Source organism: Saimiri boliviensis, chromosome 14 (genome assembly GCF_048565385.1).
Source record: "Saimiri boliviensis isolate mSaiBol1 chromosome 14, mSaiBol1.pri, whole genome shotgun sequence".
NCBI lineage: Eukaryota > Metazoa > Chordata > Mammalia > Primates > Cebidae > Saimiri > Saimiri boliviensis.
Genome location: NC_133462.1, coordinates 49,286,322 through 49,306,631, shown reverse-complemented (window position 1 = coordinate 49,306,631; position 20,310 = coordinate 49,286,322). Strand labels below are relative to the sequence as shown.

At 50.1% G+C, this 20,310-nt stretch overlaps 1 long non-coding RNA gene across 1 annotated transcript; it reads right to left on the bottom strand.

Moving 5' to 3' along the window:
• Positions 1–11,143: 11,143 nt before the first annotated feature.
• On the bottom strand, positions 11,144–16,875 carry LOC101031931 (uncharacterized). Its single transcript, XR_012513510.1, has 3 exons — positions 16,540–16,875; positions 14,401–14,470; positions 11,144–12,818 (listed from the first exon to the last, which is right to left on the bottom strand). It is a non-coding gene; the product is annotated as an uncharacterized LOC101031931 (long non-coding RNA).
• Between the last annotated feature and the right edge of the window lie 3,435 nt (positions 16,876–20,310).

The window sequence follows — 20,310 nt, the reverse complement described above, 5'->3', positions numbered from 1 at the left end:
ATTCTGTCTCACAAAAAGATAGAAAATGGTTATGATTTGATCCCATAATTGGTGGCCCCATCTCTGTCTCTGACTGTCTGTCTGCCTCCCTGTGTCCCTCTCTGCCCATTTCCTGTTTCTGTCTTTGTCTCTCTCTCTCTCTCTCTGTGTGTGTGTGTGTGTGTGTGTGTGTGTGTGTACAAGTAGATATATGTATATATAGTCTGACTTTGTCACTGTCTCTCCCCCGACTAATCTGATCTGAAGGATCACAGAGCTGGATGGGACAAGGGTCACCATCTCATCCATTCACAGCCTTTGACCAAGATGGTCTGTGAACCACTGGATGTGGGTTCGGTTTTGAAACAAACTTCCCCTTCCTGCCCACTGGGGCGTCAGTTCATGCTCAGCTTAGGTTTAACAGTCTCTATATTTCCTCCTTGGGCCAAACTCTCACCCTTCCTGCTGCCGTTTGGACACTGGCTTTGGTGTCCGGCGCGGAATCATGATAAGGCAGAGGCCACAGTCCTGCCCCCACCCAGCCATGCCTGCTGCGCAGTGAAACCGATGCTCGCTGGGGCGGTCCTGGCCAGGAGAGAGGAGGAGGGGCAGAGGCAGCTGGGGAGGGTGCACAAGAGGCCGCGGGGGCGGAGGGGGGGCGGACTGCAGCCAAGGGCTGCGTCTGAGGCTATTTATAGACGGACACACGGAGACACGCACGCAGGGCCAGAGAGTAAGTACTGTTTGTTTCCTGGAAACTGGACTGCTCTCCGTCCTACCAGATTTCCCAGGGAGCGTCAGACTGAATTAGGGAAAGCTGTGTCCGCTGCCTGGTGTCCGCCCTCCACGTAAGGAGAGATCCGATTGGCTCCAGTCCCCCTTGGTAACCGCAGCGCCGGCTCCTGGCCTGGGGAAGGAAGCCCTGTCCAGGAGCTGCTGACTGCCCTGCTCACTTCTCTGTCTCATCTCTCGCCTCCCAGGCCTCCTCACGCTGCTCCCACAGCAAAACACTGCACCGCTGCTTCCCACTCTCCGGGCCTCGCCCCTGCACCCCCCGGCCTTTGCACACACAGCTCCGTCTGCTAGGAATGCTTTCCCATCCATTCCTATTCTTCTAGCAAAGCTCTACCCACCTGCCACGCCTCACCTCTTCTGAGGGGTCTTTTCTCACCTCTCGTCTGAAAGCTTAGGATTCTGCACGGTTATCTCGCTGCTGTTATTTCTGTTTACATCCGTCTCCGCCTCCAAACCATAAATTCCTCAAAGTCAAGGACTTTCTCTTACTCATCTTTGCATCCTCAACATGTAGACCAGTGCCTGAACCAGAGCTGATGAGCAATGGAGAATTGTTGAGTGAATGGATGAGACTTTCACAGTCTAGCTGCTGAGAGCTCAGGTCTCTGTTCAGTGGAAGATATGGTTTAAATACCAGCACTATGTGAACTTCACCTGGAATTAGAAAAATAAAGAAAGAAAGAAATGCATGCCAGCTCTGCCTCTTGCTAGCTACGAGATTTTTCCGGTTACTTGGCCTCACTAAGTGATTCTGCCTCTATAAAACGGGCTGTAACAGTAGAACCTTGCTTATGTGATTAACGTAAAATTTTAATGACAGTGCATACTCACATAGCGCCTGGCTCACATGTGGGTTTTTCTCACAACTCACGTTTTGTCTTTCAGCAAATCCTGTAGGTTCCTCCTTTAAAATGTCCAATCTGTTCTTACCTTCCCACAACCCTATCCAAACCACCACCATTTCCCACTGATACCCCACCCTCACTTATTTCCAGCACAGCTGTCAGAAGGGTCTCTTAAAAATATGTCACATCAGCTGGGCACAGTAGCTCACGCCTGTAATCCCAGCACTTTGGGAGGCCGAGGCAGGCAGATCACAAGATCAGGAGTTGGAGACCAGCCTGACTAACATGGTGAAACCGTATCTCTACGGAAAACACAAAAATTAGCTGGGCTTAGTGGTGGACACCTGTAACCCCAGCTACTTGGAAGGCTGAGGCAGGAGAATCGCTTGAACTCAGGAGGTGGAGATTGCAGTGAGCTGAGATCACACCATTGCACTCCAGCCTGGGTGACACAGCGAGACTCCATCTCAAAAAAAGTATGTATGTCACATCACGGCAGACTCCTCCGCTAAAATTCTCAGTGCTTCCTCTTCACTCAGAGGAAAGGCCCAGACCCTCATCATCCTTATCACAGCCTACGAGATCCTTTAGGATGGTGTCCCCCGCCACCTCCGAATCCCCCTCCTTGTTTTCTCACCTGCTCTCCTGGCTCCAGCCGCACACCACTCCCCCCCAGTGCCTTTCCATGTGCCATTTCCTCAGATTGGAATTCTATTCCTTCAGAATTCTCGTGCTTCCTTCAAAGCTACCTTCTTTGTGCGGCCTTCCCTGACTGTCCAATCTAAACTTTCAGTGATATGCTTTTCGGTGATATGCTCACTCTTTCTCTAGCCCCCTTTTTTAAATTTTTTAAAAACTTTCGTTGAGATGGAGTCTCGCTCTTGTTGCCCAGGCTGGAGTGCAGTGGTGTGATCTCAGCTTATTGCAGCTAACGTTCCTGGGTTCAAGCGATTCTCCTGCCTCAGCCTCCCAAGTAGCTGTGACTACAGGCATGTGCCACCAATGCCCAGCTAGTTTGTGTACTTTTAGTAGAGACAAGGTTTCACCATGTTGGTCAGGCTTGAACTCCTGACCTCAAGCACTCCACCCGCCTCGGCCTCCCCCGTGTTTCTTAGAGGCATGAGCCACTGCACCAGGCCTCACTGTTGGTACCTGCCATTCCACTTCGCTGCTGGATTATTTCACGTTAGCCTTTATCATTAATAGTAACATGTATTTTAGTTATTTCCTTATTTACCATCTGTCTTCCCTAGTAGAATATAAACTTCCAGGGAGCAGGGATTTTTGCTTGTTGTGTTCATCGTTGTATTCCAGCATCCAGGACAGTCTGGCATGAATAAGTACTCAGTAAATACTTTGTTGAACAAGTGGATCAGATCTGGCAAGTTTTGCTAGAGTACATTTCCCTCTGTTTACGGGAGCTTGGTGCCCTGAGACTGTGAAGACGAGACTTATATTGATGTAAAATATGAAAGGTAGCATCCCAGAGATCTGGATGGGGCTCGGCCACTCCTCCTTGCCCCTGGGCAGCCAGAACTGACTCAGAAGGCAGAACCCCAAACCATACTTCTGCCTCAGACTGGATTTTCCCCTCCTTCCAGCCCAGCCCAGCTGCCTCCAGCAGAGGGTTTGGCTTGGGAGTTGGTATCAGCATTGCAAGTTTCTACCTGGGGGTGAAGGCTGGAGGCTGAGTGCAGGAGATGGTCACTTGGAGACCGGACGAGCCCAGGGGCGGAATGAGTTCAGCTGCTCACATAGATGTTGATGTTTCCTCAGGAGGTAGCAGGAATTTAGAGTACAGTGAAAGGCCCTGAGCCTTGCAGGGCGGGATCGTTAGTCAGTGAGAGAGGGTGGCCAAGAGGGCCCATGATGATGAGAAGGTAGGAGAAATGAACTTCAGAGAAGGGCATGAGGAATGATGGCAGGGGAGGGCTAACACAGAGCAAAGAAACACTGGTCCCTGCCGCCTCATCCTGAGGGGTGTTGGGTAAGGCAGAAAAACAGGCTTCTCTTGACACAGTCTGCTTCAGGGAATGCCAGGAGATGGGGAAGGTGCGTGGAGGGGGTGAGGACATAGGTGACTTTTCTGGGCCCAAAGGGGGCTCAGTGAAACGATTTGGAAAGGAAGGTGGTGAGAGAGGCTAGCACAGAGCATGCCCACAGAGGAATGGGGTGAGAACATGTGCCCTTCGGACAGTGACCAGCAGCCAAAGACGGAGTGAGGAGCTCAGTCTTGGCTGGGCCTTGGAGGTGGCAACCAAGGGGTCCAGGAGTGAGGCCCAGCAACTGAGACATGAGACCCAGAGTGCTGGGCAGGCAGAGAACGACAATCTCCAGGGAACTGCCACTTACGCTCTCAGGGGCCAGCCACTGCCTTGACGTCTGCAGAGTGGTGTCCGTGTCTTGGAGGGACAGGGCCTTCGGGGTCCTGGATGCAGGCTGTGTGCTGCCCTAACTCACCTCTTCATCCTCTCCACTACTCTGTATGGCATTGGCCCACACAGGCCCACTCTCCTGCTGCTGGGAGGGAGGGGCTGGAAAGTGTTAGGAATTCATCAAGCTTGTAACTAAAGCTGACTCTATGCCAGGCCCCATCTGGGGAAGGAATCTGCTCCCCCAAAGGCAAGGATTCCCCTGAGGGTTGCTTCTCAGCTGCTGCCCTACTAACCCAGTAGTGTCTGTGGGAAGAAGAATGATCTGGGCTTCTCACCCTCCTTTGCCAGCCTGGCTCTGTGATCAGGGAAGGGTGAAGGCAAGAAGGACGGCTGGGGGTACAGGAGAGAGGGTGAATAGGGGATGGGATGGGAGCTGGGTCGGGAGAGGGATGGGGACAGATGGCCAGCCCAGCCCTAGTGACGTGTTTTTGCTTCTGCGACTCCCTGTGTGTATCAGGAGCAAAAGGATGGGAACGATCTGCTAAAAGTCTGTTATCCTGGAGGCCCCCCAAGAATGTGACCTCCCACACCTTTCTCCCTCTAGGCCTTCTCCCATGGTATAAGAAGGTGTGACTGAAAGTGCCGGAAACTCACAAGGGAACACATGGACTTGGGACAGAAACAGATCTGAAGCCGGATTTATTGCCTCTTTCCCAAATTTAGAAGACAGACATGTTGTAAACGCTCCTCATCCTCACTCCCAGGGGCTCAGGATAAACCCCCTTTATCTTCAGACGAAAACCAAGAGAAGAGGCCCTGAACGTATTGGAGCTTCCCCAGATGTTGTTTTGGCAGCGCTGTAATGGGGCTGGGCCTCCTGGGGCTGAGTGTCTGGGGCAAGCAGGAAGCTGGCATCACAGCTGTGACAGCCAGAGACCACCCGGGGGGTGGGGGCTGAAGGGTGGAGGAGGACAGATTCAGAAAGCAGGACATGAGAAAGACTCTAAAGAAGAGGTACTGCAGCGTCTCACCTCCAGCCTCCTGGCTCTGGGCCTGAGGTATTTCTCTACCGCACCATGGGCTCAGGTCCAGGGGAGGCCAAGCACTTTTCCATCCCTGTGATTTGGAGGAAGGAGCCAGGAGAAAGAGAGAGAAAGTTGGACTTACCCTGAGCCTCAGTTCGCTTAGATATAACAAAAGAGTACTGGGCTAGGAGACCCACTCTGCCTCTTAACCTGTCATCTGGGTCCACACTGACGGCTCCTTGGGCCCTAGTGGAATACGTGATCACCTGCCAGCGAGAGAGGATTTTCCTGATTAGGTGACAGATATCCCGGAGGCCTACTTCCTGAGTTGATCCCATATCCAATTACTGGCCCAGTCCTGTCAATCATCCTTTTGAAATACCTTCTACTCAGCATCACCGAAGCCACCAACCCTTAGATAGTTCTTGGATAGTTTCAGCAGTTTCCCAAGTGGTCTCTTTGCCTGACCTTTCCTCAGTCCATACTCTGCTGTCAGAGCTCCTTCCAAACTTCAGGTCTGTCTTGTTCTTTCATGCTTAAAAGCTCTGAAGGCTTCCTGCAGTTGAAAGTTTAATTCTTAATTTGGCTTTCAAGTCCTTTACAATCTGGCCCAACCTCTAAGCTCAATTCACCCATTCTCAGTGTTTCTCAAATACATACTTTGCACTCTCATACCATTGTGCCTTTGTAGTTTTTTTGTTGGTTTATTTTTATTTTTGTTTGTTTGTTTTTGAGACAGAGTTTTGCTCTTGTTGTCCAGGCTGGAATGCAATGGTGCCATCTCAGCTCACTGCAACCTCTGCCTCCCAGGTTCAAGCGATTCTCTTGCCTCAACCTCCTGAGTAGCTGGGATTACAGGCATGCCACACCACACCCAGCTAATTTTGTATTTTTAGTAGAAACAAGATTTCTCCATGTTGGTCAGGCTGGTCTCGAACTCCTGACATCAGCTGATCCACCCACTTTGGCCTCCTAAAATGCTGGGATTACAGATGTGAGCCACCGTGCCCAGTCTTTTTTTTTTTTTTTGGATATAGAGTTTCGCTCTTGTTGCCCAGGCTGGAGCGGTGAGCCACCACACCTAGCACTGTCTTTTTTTCACACTTGCTGCCCAGGCTGGAGTGCAATGGTGCAATCTCGGCTCACTGCAACTTCTGCTTCCCAGGTTCAAGCAATTCTCCTGCCTCTGCCTCCTGAGTAGTTGAGATTACAGGCACCTGCCACCAGGCCTGGATAATTTTTTATATTTTTAGTACAGATGGGGTTTCCCATGCTGGCCAGTCTGGTCACAAACTTCTGACCTCAGGTGATCCACCCGCTGAGGTCTCCCAAAGTGCTGGGATTACAGGTGTGAGCCACTGCGCCCAGTGTAGCTTTAACAGTGGAGTCTTGCAGTTTTTTTTTTTTTTTTTTTTTTTTTTGAGACGGAGTTTCACTCTTGTTACCCAGGCTGGAGTGCAATGGTGCGATCTCAGCTCACCGCAACCTCCGCCTCCTGGGTTCAGACAATTCTTCTGCCTCAGCCTCCTGAGTAGCTGGAATTACAGGCACGTGCCACCATGCCCAGCTAAATTTTTGTATTTTTAGTAGAGACAGGGTTTCACCATGTTGACCAGGATGGTCTCAATCTCTTGACCTCGTGATCCACCCACCTCGGCCTCCCAAAGTGCTGGGATTACAGGCTTGAGCCACTGTGCCCGGCATCTTGTAGTTTTAAGAGTGAGATCTTGCCATGTTGCCCAGGCTCTGGAGCGCCATGGTTATTCACAGGCATGATCATCGCAGTCTACAGCATCAACTCCCCACCTCAAGGAATCATCCTGCCTCAGCCTTCAGAATAGCTGAGTGCCCAGCTCATTGTACCTTTACTCATGTTATTTGCTTTGCAGGAAATTCTCTCTGTTCAATTCTTTGCCCATCAAAAAGCCTACTGATTACTCAAGACTGACTTCTATATTATCCCCTGTGTGAAGCCTTCCTGGACTCACCATCACTCCATCTCCCTACTGGAACTAATCACTTCCTCCTCTATGCACTCAAAAACTCTTATATATATAGTGTAACAGTTCATTGTGTAGATTTGTGAGATTGTGATTTCTTGAAGGCAGACACTGGGTTGTACATTTATACTTCAGTGTCTGGCACACATACTTTGGCCTCCAGCACACAGTAGGTACTCAGTGAAGCTTTATTAAATTTGGTTGAATTAATTATCTCCAGGCAAGTGATACCGAAGGAGCAAAAACATTATTCTTCCCATATTATTGAAGAAAAAAGTAAGACGTATATAGGACAATGGACATGTCAGAAAAGTCTCTAGAAAGGGGTCTGGGGTGGTAGGGTGAGGGTGGGCTAGGGAAGGGTGGGAAAGGATCCTACTTCCTCCATTCCTTCCACTGAGAAACAGGCTGGGGAGGAGTGGAGAGGAATCTTTATTTAGATTAAGAACGGGTGGTCTGAGCGGCTTGTTATGATATATTGATCTTTTGCTTTTCTTTTTTCTTTTTTTCTTTTTGAGACAAGATCTCTGGCTGGACATGGTGGCTCATGCCTATAATCCTAGCACTTTGGGAGGCCGAGGTGGGTGGATCACTTGAGGTCAGGAGTTCAAGATCAGCCTGGCCATCATGGTGAAACCCCATCTTAAAATAAATAAATAAATAAAAATTTAAAAAAAAAAAAAAAAAAGATCTCACTCTGTTTCCCAGGCTAGAGTATAGTGGCACAGTCTTGGCTCACTGCAACCTCCATCTCCTGGGTTCAAGCGATTCTCCTTCCTCAGCTTCCCGAGTTGCTGGGATTACAGTTGTGTGTCACAATACTTGGCTAATTTTTGTATTTTTAGTAGAGATGGGGTTTCAGCATGTTGGCCAGGCTGGTCTCCAACTCCTGACCTCAAGTGATCTGCCCACCTTGGCATCCCAAAGTTCTAGGATTATAAGCACCTGGCCTTATATCAGTCTTGTGCTGATGATGACTGACCCCAATGGCATATAATTATGCTTTTTTATTTTGGTGTCCCCGAATGGGCTAATTAAGCTTTGGAACTGACATATTTGTTCTAGTGTGGTGGGCAGAGCACGCTCCTTGTTGCCACACTGCCTGGGTTCAAATCCTAGCTATGCCGTCTTAGGCAAGTTATTGAAGCTCTCTGTGCCTTAATTTCTTTATTTGAAAAATGAGATTCATAGTAATTCTCACCTCTTAGAGTTGTTGGGAGAATCAGGTGAGTTTACAGTACTTAGAATAGTGTCTGGCACATAATAGTGGTCACTACATGTTAACTATTATTACTCATAATTTATACTTTCCACAAAAAATTTGAGATAGCTTGAAATATTAAACCACATAGAGAAGAGGATAATTATGTGTGTATTGTTTTTTTTGGAGAATTTCTAAGTCTCATATGTGTATATTTATATTGTATTAAAGATCAGAAACTAATTGGTAGTAGGAGGGAGCAAGAGAAAAACAGGTATTTACCAATTTGTTGAATCAGTTACTTCTCTGACACCTAAATTTATCTTTGAACTTCCAGGAAGCCAAGATAAAAAGGGAAATACACACATTATTTGGTTTTTCATTGTGAAATATAAGAAAGCATTCAAGTTAGCTTGTTAAAACTCCCTCCCTAGTCCCCTACATTTACACATTCCTCAAGAAGAAATGTATGATATGAATCCCTGTGTTGGAATATTGGAGCCGAGGGATCTGCAGCTGTTTTCAGTTGGCTTTTTGTATCTTCCTCAATTGGGCTACCTTTAATAAGAGCTCATAATGACAACAGAAGTCATCGGGATATTGGCTGGGATAGTAACAATCAATATCATCTCTACATTCTTTCTATTCTTATCTCAGTTTCCTTTCTTCTCTCTTGGCTCAGGAACTCTCTGGGGTCAGGGGTTGAGCCTCACTGGGTCAAATAATCAGATGGCCCCAGGTGGTTTTAGCCACCTCCCCGCAGCATTAGAGCTGTGTAGAAGCGAGGTGGAACCATGGCAGAAACTCAGGAGGCGAATGGAGACAGGAAGGTTGTGAGATAAGTCTAAGACGGCTTTGAGAAGACTGAGCTTCCACATTTGGAACAGAACGATTATCTCAGTGGGAATGGGTAAGTTCCTAGAAAGGTAACAACTCTTTGCTGGGTGTGGTGTCTCACGCCTGTAATCCTAGCACTTTGGGAGGCTGAGGCGGGCGGATCGGGAGGTCAGGAGATGGAGACCAGCCTGGCCAATACGGTGAAACCCCGTCTCTACTAAAAATACAAAAAAATTAGCTGGGCATGGTGGCGGGTGCCTGCAATCCCAGCTACTCAGGAGACAGAGGCAGGAGAATTGCTTGAACCCAGGAGGCGGAGGTTGCAGTGAGCAGAGATCACACCACTGCACTCCAGCCTGGGCGACAGTGTGAGATTTTGACTTAGAGGGTGAGGGGGGAAGAAAACAACTCTCTGTCCTCTACCTTTTGAATTCAGAGGAATCTATTGTAAGTCAATATCCTTATGTAAAAATATTGCATAAATCCAGGAAGACCACCACCACCACCACCACCACCACCACCACCTCCACGATCCTCCAGCCTGACCTGCCAGGCTTGAAAAAAGTGGCTCTTTGCCCAAGAACTTACACACTCAGAAGCTTTGGATCTGTCTCATTGAATTCTTAGACAGGTTCAGAGATGTGGGTGGGGGTTAGAGCCTAATCACTCCACAGAAGAAAACAAGAAGAATCTATATTTTTTGTTCCTGAGAGAGGGGAGCAAGAAAGAGGGGCTTGAGTAACCTTCACATGGTGTTGGGAAGGCCTGGAGCCAGCGCTAGAGAGGAAGCCGACGGAAGTTTAAGAACAGAAATGCCCAACTCTCTCTCTTTTTAGCTGTTTATATTTTTGTGAAATTAATCCCCTCCGGAGACCCCAACCTTCACCAAACCCCATGATGCACATAACAGACCTTGTCAGGAGTTCATATGAAGAAACAAGAGGCAGGGCTGACACGGCTCACGGGTCAGCAGGATGATTCCCAAACGGAACTGACCTGAGATCTCAAAGCCAGAGGCACTGATGAGAAGGAATGTCTTTCCCACCCTCCATCCCCACTTCCAGGGAATTTGGAATCTTTTGAGGAAGACTATTGGGTCACTCATTGATCTTCGAATAAAACATAAAACCAGGAGCCCCCGTGGCTCCGGCCAGTTGTTCTGGCGCTTGAGGAGGCGAGGCTACCTGTTCGAAGCCAGCCTGGGCAACATAAGAACCTTTTGCTCATTTAAAAAACAAAAAAAAAAATTGAGCCAATCTATGAGCAGTTGGCTACAGCAGCTATCCAACAGCTTACCCACTGGGAGCATGGAATCAGGTGTTACCTTCACATGTCTGACAGTCAATGAGGTAATGAGGACAACCATCTCCCAAGGGAGGGCTCTTGCCTACCCACTGTGCAATCTACTTCTCAGCAACCTAGCACAGTCTTCCCTAAAAGGGGGTTCTATAGGGCTCACTGAAGCCAGCGAATGGGAGGAGAAATGCTGCAGAAATTTACTCTGTGTGGCTGGCCCTCTGGCTCACCGCCATTTAGGTATGGGTCACAAATCAATCACTGGACCTCGTGATCTGAATACCTTTTTTTTTTTTTTTCTTTTTTGAGACGGAGTTTCGCTCTTGTTACCCAGGCTGGAGTGCAATGGTGCGATCTCGGCTCACCGCAACCTCCGCCTCCTGGGTTCAGGCAATTCTCCTGCCTCAGCCTCCTGAGTGGGATTACAGGTGTGCACCACCATGCCCAGCTAATTTTTGTTTGTTTGTTTGTTTGTTTTTTGAGACAGAGTTTCGCTCTTGTTACCCAGGCTGGAGTGCAATGGCGCGATCTCGGCTCACCGCAACCTCCGCCTCCTGGGTTCAGGCAATTCTCCTGCCTCAGCCTCCTGAGTAGCTGGGATTACAGGCACGCACCACCATGCCCAGCTAATTTTTTGTATTTTTAGTAGAGACGGGGTTTCACCATGTTGACCAGGATGGTCTCGATCTATTGACCTCGTGATCCACCCGTCTCGGCCTCCCAAAGTGCTGGGATTACAGGCTTGAGCCACCGCGCCCAGCCCTGAATACCTTTTGTCCTCTTTGTCCTAGAGTGATCAAAGGAAGGAGATTTAGTCCCCACCCTCAGAAGTGGAGAGTGTGGGCTTTTCATTCTGATTGGAAAGAAATGGTTCCTGCCCTCGGGACACTCCTGAGTTCCCGAAGCGAGGAAGCTTCCACACCCAGGACACAGATGCAAAGCCGCCAGCAGATTCGCAAACCTGGGCAGAAGTGTGCTGCGCAAACCCCATTCACAATTAATCAAGGAGCTGGAGTCAAGGTGCAGCAGGAAATAGCTTGTTGGGCCTGGGAATGTCGAGCTGAGCTGGATTTGGAAGGCGAGATTTCTTACTGGCAGCAGCCACAGAAGGCAGTCGTGTCCTGTGCAGTGTCCAGTACTGAGGGAAGCGTCTGCACAAGGACGGCTCGCTCACCCGCGGTTCCCCTCCCTGCTGGAAGGGTAACTCAGGCGTGCTCACCACCTGCTTCCTAACAGAGGGCGCAGACAAACAGCCTGCCACAGTGCACACAAGAGGCAAACTCCGGATGACTTTATTTACAGAGATGAAGCTTTTCAACAGGGTCAAAGGGCATTCTCAGAGCACACAGGTGTGGCCCGGGAGAGGCAGGTTCTGGAGGGGGCACCTGAACAAGTTGCTCCTCCCTGGCACGAAGTGACCACCTGTAAGTCTGAATAGCACCTCACCGCTTGCAAAGCTGTTTTACACCAAGCAGAACACTCATCTATCCTTACAAGGCTGGAGGCCAGTACCCTCTATATTTTACAGAGAATGAAGCTGGGGCTTGAAGGAATTATAAGACAATCTTAAGGCCACACGGCAGAGGTGAGGGTGTCCTTTCTACCACCCGACACTGGCCGAGCATCACAGCCTTCGGGTCCTGGACTTTGGGATGCAAGAGCATTCAGGGACGATCAGAGTGCATCCATGAAAGGCCACCTGGTCATCTGCATTTCAATCTAGCTCTGCACATTTCAGAAGAAACCCAAAGAGGGAGGAGGCAGACAGATAGTGTCCGGGAAGGCTGCCCGCCTGGGCTCTGGCTCTCAGGAGGAGAGGGGGAAGCCAGCGTCCTTTTTCCAAACGCGGGTCACCTCTGCCTCTGCCTGGGCATTGTCTGGGAGAGGAGAGCCTGGCCCTGGATAGCTGGCAGCTGTGGCCCTCCCGGCCACTCCGGAGTCTGTGCCCATATAAGGGAAGCACTTCCAGGCGGCTGAGGTGGAGGCTGTGACGCCCCCGTCCACGTCAGCGGCCGGCGGGAGGCGCAAAAGCCGGGCAGGAAAACAAGTGACGCGGAAGGGAGGCGTGGGGCGGCGGGCGGGAGCCGCGGCGCCTGCCGAGTTAACCCCTGCCCCTGCGGCGGGAGCCCCCAAGGACAGAGCGCGGCTATCCAAGGTCGTGGGCTGTCCTTGCGCTTCTGTGTGAATGGGGGCGCGGAGCAGGGGAAGCCGGGGGCCAGGGGCCGCGCTGGTGACACCTGCCTGAGCACCCCTGTCCTGGGGTGGGCACAGGCATTTGTGTTTTGGAAGATCTGCCCTTTGGGCGTCCAGGTGTGTTTGAACACCTGCGCATTTTGCCTGGTGGCGTCAAGGACGCACAGTACATGGACAGCCGCTGTGTGTATTTTTACTTCAGAGCCTAGGGATTTTGCCATGGGGTGTTTAAAGACAATCAGGTCTCCTCTTGAAACTCAATCTCTTCTGTCCTGAAACAAGCAAACAAAAAGAACAACTGGTATCTGTGCTTCCAGAGACCCCGGAAAGTCTCAGGAGAGGCGCTGCTGTAAGGGGACTGGTTTCTCATTAGCCAAGTGGCCTCCCCACTCTTTCCTCAGACCAGGCAATAAAAAGGTATGGCCTAGGGGCTGACGGAGAGGCAGCTGGAAAAAGGAGGGTTTCTAGAGGCCTCCTGCCAGGCAGAGGCCAAGAAAGAAGCAGAAAAGGAAGAGAAGCTGCAATGAGAACTCAGGGCTCATCACGGAGCCTTCATTGTCTAGGGGTAGGTTGGGGAGGCTCTTTGATTTCTGAGTCCAGCTGTGTGCTCAGATAAAGCCTGTTGGAGTGCTGTTCTCAGAGGCCTGCCACGTCTGGCCTTAAATTGTGTGTGCGCGTGCCTGCCTGTGGTGGGCTGGGAAATAACTTGGCTAGCTCAGCCTCCGGGAAAGTCCCCAGGGCCTCCCAACCATCCCTTCACACCCACAGTGCTCAGCCACCCACATTCACTGCTCTGAGACCTACTTCCTCTCTCTCCTTCCCCTGGTCCAGTCTATCCCTGGTGGAGAGTTGTCTGGGTGGAAAACTCACCCCATCCCCAAACTCTGGGTACTGTGATAGAGTGGGAGTCTGGGGCGTGAAAAGAGACAGTGGTCCTCTTGGTAGGGCATTGGCCGAGGATGTGGCAAGTTTGCCTTGGCTGTGAGCACAGTCCCTGTCCCTGAAGCTTACCCTTGGGGTGGCTGGTGAACATGGTTTTATGCCTGGGAATTTTAAAGGCTGCTGGAAGGGCCTTCCTTCCTCAGAGCCAGTGGCCTGGGACTGGAAGATAACCAAAGGTGTTGAAGAATGAAAACAATGGGCAGGTGTTTGTGTTTCTGCCTGGACGGTGCTGCATGGTGGTTATGGCTCTGGGCTTTGGGGTCAAATGGCACTTTAGCTCTGCCCCTTGCTGGTAGGTCTTCTGGCAAGTTCCTGACTTCTCAGAGCCTCAATTTCCTTGTTTGGAAATGGAAGTAAAAGTTTTAATCATACTGATTCGTTATTGTTTGAGGCAGGGTCTCACTCTGTCACCACACCCAGGCTGGAGTGCAGTGGCATGACCATAGCTCACTGCAATCTTGACCTCCTGGGCTCAAGCGATTCTCCCACCTTAACCTCTGGAGTAGCTGGGACCGCAGGCAATGCACCACCATGCCTGGCTGATTTGTTTTTGGTATTTTTTGTTGAGACAGGGTTTTGCCACGTTGCCCAGGTTGGTCTCAAACTCCTGAGCTCAATCAAACCATCTACCCCAGCCTCCCAGAGTGCTGGAATTATTGGCAGGAGCCACCGTGCCTGGCTTATATTGTTCTCTAGAGGATGAAAAGAGATCACATTTATCAAGCATTCTGCACATATGTTCACTCCTTCCACAATATTTGCGCACCCGGAACATAAACACATTAAATAGTAACTTTTATGACTATTAGCAGTGATTGTAGTGTCATAAAAGTCCTCTTGGACACCACATGGAGAGTTAGCCGGAGTCACCAGGTGTTCAACGTTTGCCTTTGGAAGTCTCCTGCCTCTCACCTTTCTTTGAGGTCACTCTGGTACCTCATCAACTCCAGCACCTCCTCCACCATCGTGACCCCAGCCTGGCCTGGAAGAAAAAGCAATGGACATAGAAGCACAGGACTGAGGCTTCCACCCCAGCTCTGCCCTACGCTGGAACCCTCAGCCCTTCTGAGCCTCAGTTTCCTTATCGCTGAAATGGAGAGAGGACTTTCTGGCTGGCTTATTTATTGTGAGAGTCGAGAGAATAAATATTTGTGAAAATACTTTGAAAACAGCCCCCACCTATCAGTTCTCCACCAGGCGAATTCTCCCTTCTCATCCTCAGCACCAGCTCCTACCCCACGCCGCCCCTTTAAGTCTCTCTGTAGATTATCATGGCTTTAAGCATTTTGTTCACAGCTCTGTTGACAGTGTTCCTTTGACTTCAGAATTCTGGAGGTGGCTTAATTTTGACTTCCCTATGGACACCTCCTCAGGGCAGGGAATATGCCTTATTCATTCGTCCTGTGATTCCCCTGCCAGACCCAGGAAGGGCACATCGTAGGAGCTCAGCCCACACTGATTCTTTTTCTTCTACCAGCAAATCTCAGGGATGGAGGCCTGAAAAAGTGGCCCCAATAGAATTTGGGGAAGCAGGCTCTGTCCTCCGAGATAGAGGGGTTGAGGAAGGCAGGAGGACAGGAGGAAAGGAGGGGTCATCCATGCACTGTGCAGACCACAGGACGGCCGCTGTCGCCACACACAGACACAGGTAATGCCCGTCCCCGCAGGGTGGCATTGTGCTGACTGGGTTTACTCAGAGTTCCCAAGGCTGGGAGAACCTCTGAGAGCCTCAGCAGAGAACCCAGCCACTCTTCCTGGTGGGAAAGCAAACATTCTGCCTAAAAGGGAAGTCCCTGGGTTTCAAATTCCACTTCCTCACAGGCAGAGCGCTAACCTAAACCCTGCCCTCTCTTCCTCCCTCACCCCACAGGCAAACCATTTCCTCTTCTGCTGAGCTCATGGAAACAAACAACAGCTGTCCTCTCATTGATTGGTTTAAAAATAAGAGACTCTTGCTTTACCTCCCCCTTACCTCTGATGGCCAGAGACCTCAGCACAGTCCCTTCAGGCCTCCACCCACTCCCCTGGGCACAGAGGGGCAGCCCCTGGGCTGCCCACAGCCTCTCTCCTCCTCCCTGTGGGGACCAGACTTTGCCTGCCACTGAGCCACACCCGTTCACCCTCAGTGGGGTGACTGCAGCAGCCCTGTCATTGAGTCATTTTTTTTTTTTTTTTTTTTTTTGAGACGGAGTCTTGCTCTGTCATCCAAGCATGTTCTCGGCTCACTGCAACCTCCACCTCCCAGGTTCAAGGGATTCTCCTGCCTCAGCTTCCCGAGTAGCTAGGACTACAGGTACGCGCCACCACGCCCAGCTACTCTTTGTATTTTTAGTAGAGACAGGGTTTCACCATGTTGGTCAGGACGGTCTCAATCTCTTGACCTCGTGATCTGCCCTCCTCGGCCTCCCAAAGTGCTGGGATTACAGGCGTGCGCCACCGTGCCAGGTCCTGGCCACTGGGTCTTACCAGTGTGGCTCCTGCACTCACGCTTTTTGCCACATCACTTTGTCTCTGCAGTGGGCCTTGCGCAAGGCTGGGAGGAAACAGCCTCTGTAGAAATCAAGATTTCCTGCCCCGTGAGGGCTGGTGCAGCGCCGTGGAGCTGCTTCCTACAATGTTGCCAGGCAAACTGCAGGCCAAGGAAAAGATCGGGAGTGTGAAGTTCTGAGTTCACAGCTACTCAGAAACCCCTCTAAGCGTCATTGTTCTCCTCTGAAAGACGACAGTGGCAAACTTCATACAGAGTGACTGTCAGGGTCAGAGGAGATGTGGTTGTGAAGGCGCATCGTAAACGGTGCCACCACGGACACACGAGTTGCTGCTTCTGCCTGCCACCTCCACAGACCCCAGGTCACCACCAGCTGCCATCTCTACAAGTGGCCCTGCCTTCCTGAAAACCCCAAACCAAGTCTTGCCTCCCTGGGCCTCTGAGTCCACCCCATCCTGTCTCCTCGGGCGTACTTACTCAGCCTGCAGCACAGGGAAACGCGCCTGTTGCTTGAGAGGCGTGGAAAGTTTCCTCCCGTTTTTTCCATGGTTTGTTTGTCTTACCTGTTCCGCCTGCTTCCTGGTAGCACCAGAGTGTAAGCTGGTTCCTCTGCAGTGGATCCATGGCCAGTTCCTGTCTGTTCCCTCACAGCACAGGACAGCAATAAGTGTGATCAATGGAAGTGTGTGTGGGAGAGGGCACACAGCCAGATGGCTCCGTGGGGCAAAGCCTTATTTCTACCACGTAAGACTTTGTAGACAATCAGTCTCTGGCTACCGAGGGGTTTTGTGTTCATTTTCTCTTGTGAATCAAGCTAATTTTGGATTCACTGGGATACAATAATGAACTAAAAGGCAGCTGCCTACAGGAGCTCAGAGAACCAAGCAGTGTCAAGCCCTGGGAAGCCTTTTAGACAATGATTTGCGGAGAAGGAGAGGGACAGTCATAAAGTTCCCACATCCCTCCCAGTCCCAGGCTCACCTTGCAGAGGTGTGGTGGAGGGCAAACACGCCCAGCAGCTTCTCATTTGAAAGCCGACTGGCACAGCCCGCCTCCAGTGGGCTACCCATATTGCTGGGCCAGTGAGCCTCCAAGCTGGGAAATCCTGGCCAAACAAATGCCCTCCTGCCCCAGAGAGCAGAGGGTTCCAGAAGATCAGGGTAGCTTTATCCCTGGCTTAGCAAGCAGACCTGGAAGTGGGATGGAGAAGGGCTTTTGAATCTCCTTCCAAAGGTCCAGAGAAATCTCCTTGGAAATTGGATTCATTATTGATTATTGTAACAAGAGTTCCTCCTCTCCCAGGAAGCTCCCCAGAGTGGTCTTCTTCTAATAGAGGCAGAATTGTGTGATGGGTGGTCGGAGGTTCTGGCTGCTGTACTAGACCACTTGAGTTCAAATCTTATCTTCAACAAGTTATCTAATATTCACTATGCTTTAGTTTCCTCATCCATAAAGAGGAAACTACATGATATCTATCACACAGGATTGTTTTTGAATAATGAGTTACTGGGGGCCAAACATTCAGGGCTCAAAATTGTTATTGTAAGAAAAGACTTTACTTAAGAGTCTTCCTAGTTTAATTTCTCTACTGCTATGAAAAGAAATTCTCTCTCTGATTCTGACACCTTTGTTTGTTTCTTTTTCTTTTCTTTTCTTTTTAAGAGAAGTGGTCTCACCATGTTGCGTGGGCTGGTCTCAAACTCCTGGGCTCAAGCCACCTACTCATCTCAGCCTCCCAAAGTGCTGGGGTGATAGGTGTGATCAATATATTACATATATGATGTTATATATAATATATTATGTTTCTCCTGGCCTCTGAACTTCAGGTTCAGTGAGAGGAGAATGCTCAGTTCCTTCCTGTGGACTACGAAAACCACAGGAGCCATTCATCAACAGCAACAGGGTGATGAGAGCCATTTGGGAGTATTAGGAAGCAGAAGGTCTGAGAGCTTTTCAGACTAAGAAACTCACCTGGCCACGATGTCCCTGACTTGACTTACTCAGTCCCTATCCTGCCATATGGTTATTATAACTATATTGTAACCCAGAACTTTCCCATTTATTGTGTTATTTAATCTTCATGATGAGCCAACAGAATAGTCTATAAAGATCTTATCAGAGAAGCCAACTGGGACCCGGGGAAGGGTCTCCCACCTCCTGCCGTACTGAGAAGGATCCCTTCCAACTTTGCCCCGGGCCGTTCCACTGAGGAAGCTGCAAGGTGGTTCCAAGGAAGACCAGTTCAGAGTCCATAAATAGCAGGATGACTTAATGACAGGTTGAATCAGTGGGTTATTTGGAGCAGGCACTGCAGGGAAAGGGCTGGCCCTGTCAGACGTGGCTCATCCTCTTCCCTCTTCAAAAGCACTCCCTCTTAATGCTTGACCTCTCAGAGTCAAGGAAGTATGTGGCTCTATTGCTAGAGCCAAAATCTGCAGAGTCAAGTGCACATCCAGCCTGCTAACCAGAAATTCCAGGTGCCCCTAGGACAGTGGAGCTGGCCTCAAAGTCACAAGAGCTTTCTGGGTTTAGGCACACCCTGCACTGCCGCTGGGGGACTGGGAGTAAGACACAGAACCTCTCCAGACACCTGGCCTGGGAGGGTCATCCTGTCCTGCTTACAGCAGAGAGGAACAGAGCCTGTCAGTCCCAGCCCCAGCTCTCCAGCATGATGCCAGAAGTCAGGAGCCCGGTGAGCTCTCTGCCCCAGCCACCAACTCTCTGGACCTCAGTCCCCTTCATTGTAAAATGAGGATGTCAGACTAACCGTAGCTAAGATAGCCGTGAGCTTGGACAGCCTGGATGATCTTCTCGGAGCCAAATGACCCTAATTCCTTCCATCTTCTGTCATTTGCTGTCCACTTGTTGGTCTCATATACATCTTGTAAAGGCTTTTGTCAGTTCAGTTCAATTCAACATTCTCCAAGCAGCTGGTATACAAGGGACATTGACCCAATCCTGGAAAATTAATGGTGCCAAGATATCTGTTTCCAGGTGCTTCCAGTCTAGCAGAGGAAGGCAGGCAAGGGAGCGGACAAGGCGATTAGGGTCTCTGGAAGCTGTGGGAGGGAGAAGAACAGAGAAAAGATCCCACCAGGCCATAAACGGTCTTCCTGAGGAGACTTGAGTCTGGGAAGAAACTCATCCCTTTCCAGGAGAAGTAGATGCAAGGGAGAAGGGGACTAACATTTTCTGTTTGTTTTAAGATTTGGTTTCACTATGTTGCCCAAGCTGAAGTAAAATGACCATTCACAGATGCAATAATTGCACTGTAGCCTTGAACTCCTGGCCTCAAGGGATCCTCTCACCTCAGCCTCCTGAGTAGCTGGATAGGTGTAAGCCATTGCACCTGGCTGGGGGGACTGACTTGTAAGTTATTATTTATTTATTTATTTATTTATTTATTTATTTATTTATTTTTGAGACAAGGTCTGGCACTGTTGCCCAGCCTGCCGTGCAGTGGTGTGATCTCAGCTTACTGCAACCTCCGTCTCCCAGGCTCAAGTAATCCTCTCATCTCGGCCTCTGAGTAGCTGGAACTATAGGCACACACCACTACACTTAGCTAACTTTTGTAACACCATGTTGCTCAGGATGGTTGCATGAGCGACCATGCCCAGCCTTAATTATTTCCAATAGACCAAACACCGCACTAGACAACTTACATTATTTCACGTCATTCTCATAACCTTTTGAGTAAGTATTAAGCCCATTTTACAGATGAACAAACTAAGGTTCAGGGTACCTAAAGCCATGCTACAGGGTCAAGCTGAGACTCAAATTCCAGTCTGCCCAATTCCAGAACCCATGCTTTTTTCCACCCAGCTAACAGAGTGTGAAGGGCACAAATAGCTGAGACTTTGCATACTGGGTAGGGCCTGGGCCTACTGGCCTTTTCTGAATCCTCCTGGCCTCTCCCACAGCCAACAGGAGAACTGCCACTTTAAGAGGCACAGCCCCTAGAAGGGTTGGTTTCCATTCATTTTTAATGGCCCAGCTGCTGTGGTCTCCCTGCCTCCCCATGGGCTAGTCCAGGAGTTTCTCTGCAACTGAGCACTCTCACCACGAGGAGGCCTGTCAATGTTTAATAGCAGCAAGGATCTTATCTCGGTTACCCAAGTCGTTTAGATTACTCCTGCGCAGGGTGCTTGGAGCATGAGAGGAGGCCGCAGATGGCAGACCCATCAGTTACCCCACTGCTCTGCGGACGGAGGAGGGATTATGGGAGCAGAAAGTGCTAGAGGGTGGGAGAAACGGAGGGAGGGTGGCGGGGAGACACACTCTAACAGGACAGAATTTGCATGGCCCTGGCTGCATTCTCCACCCTCCCTATT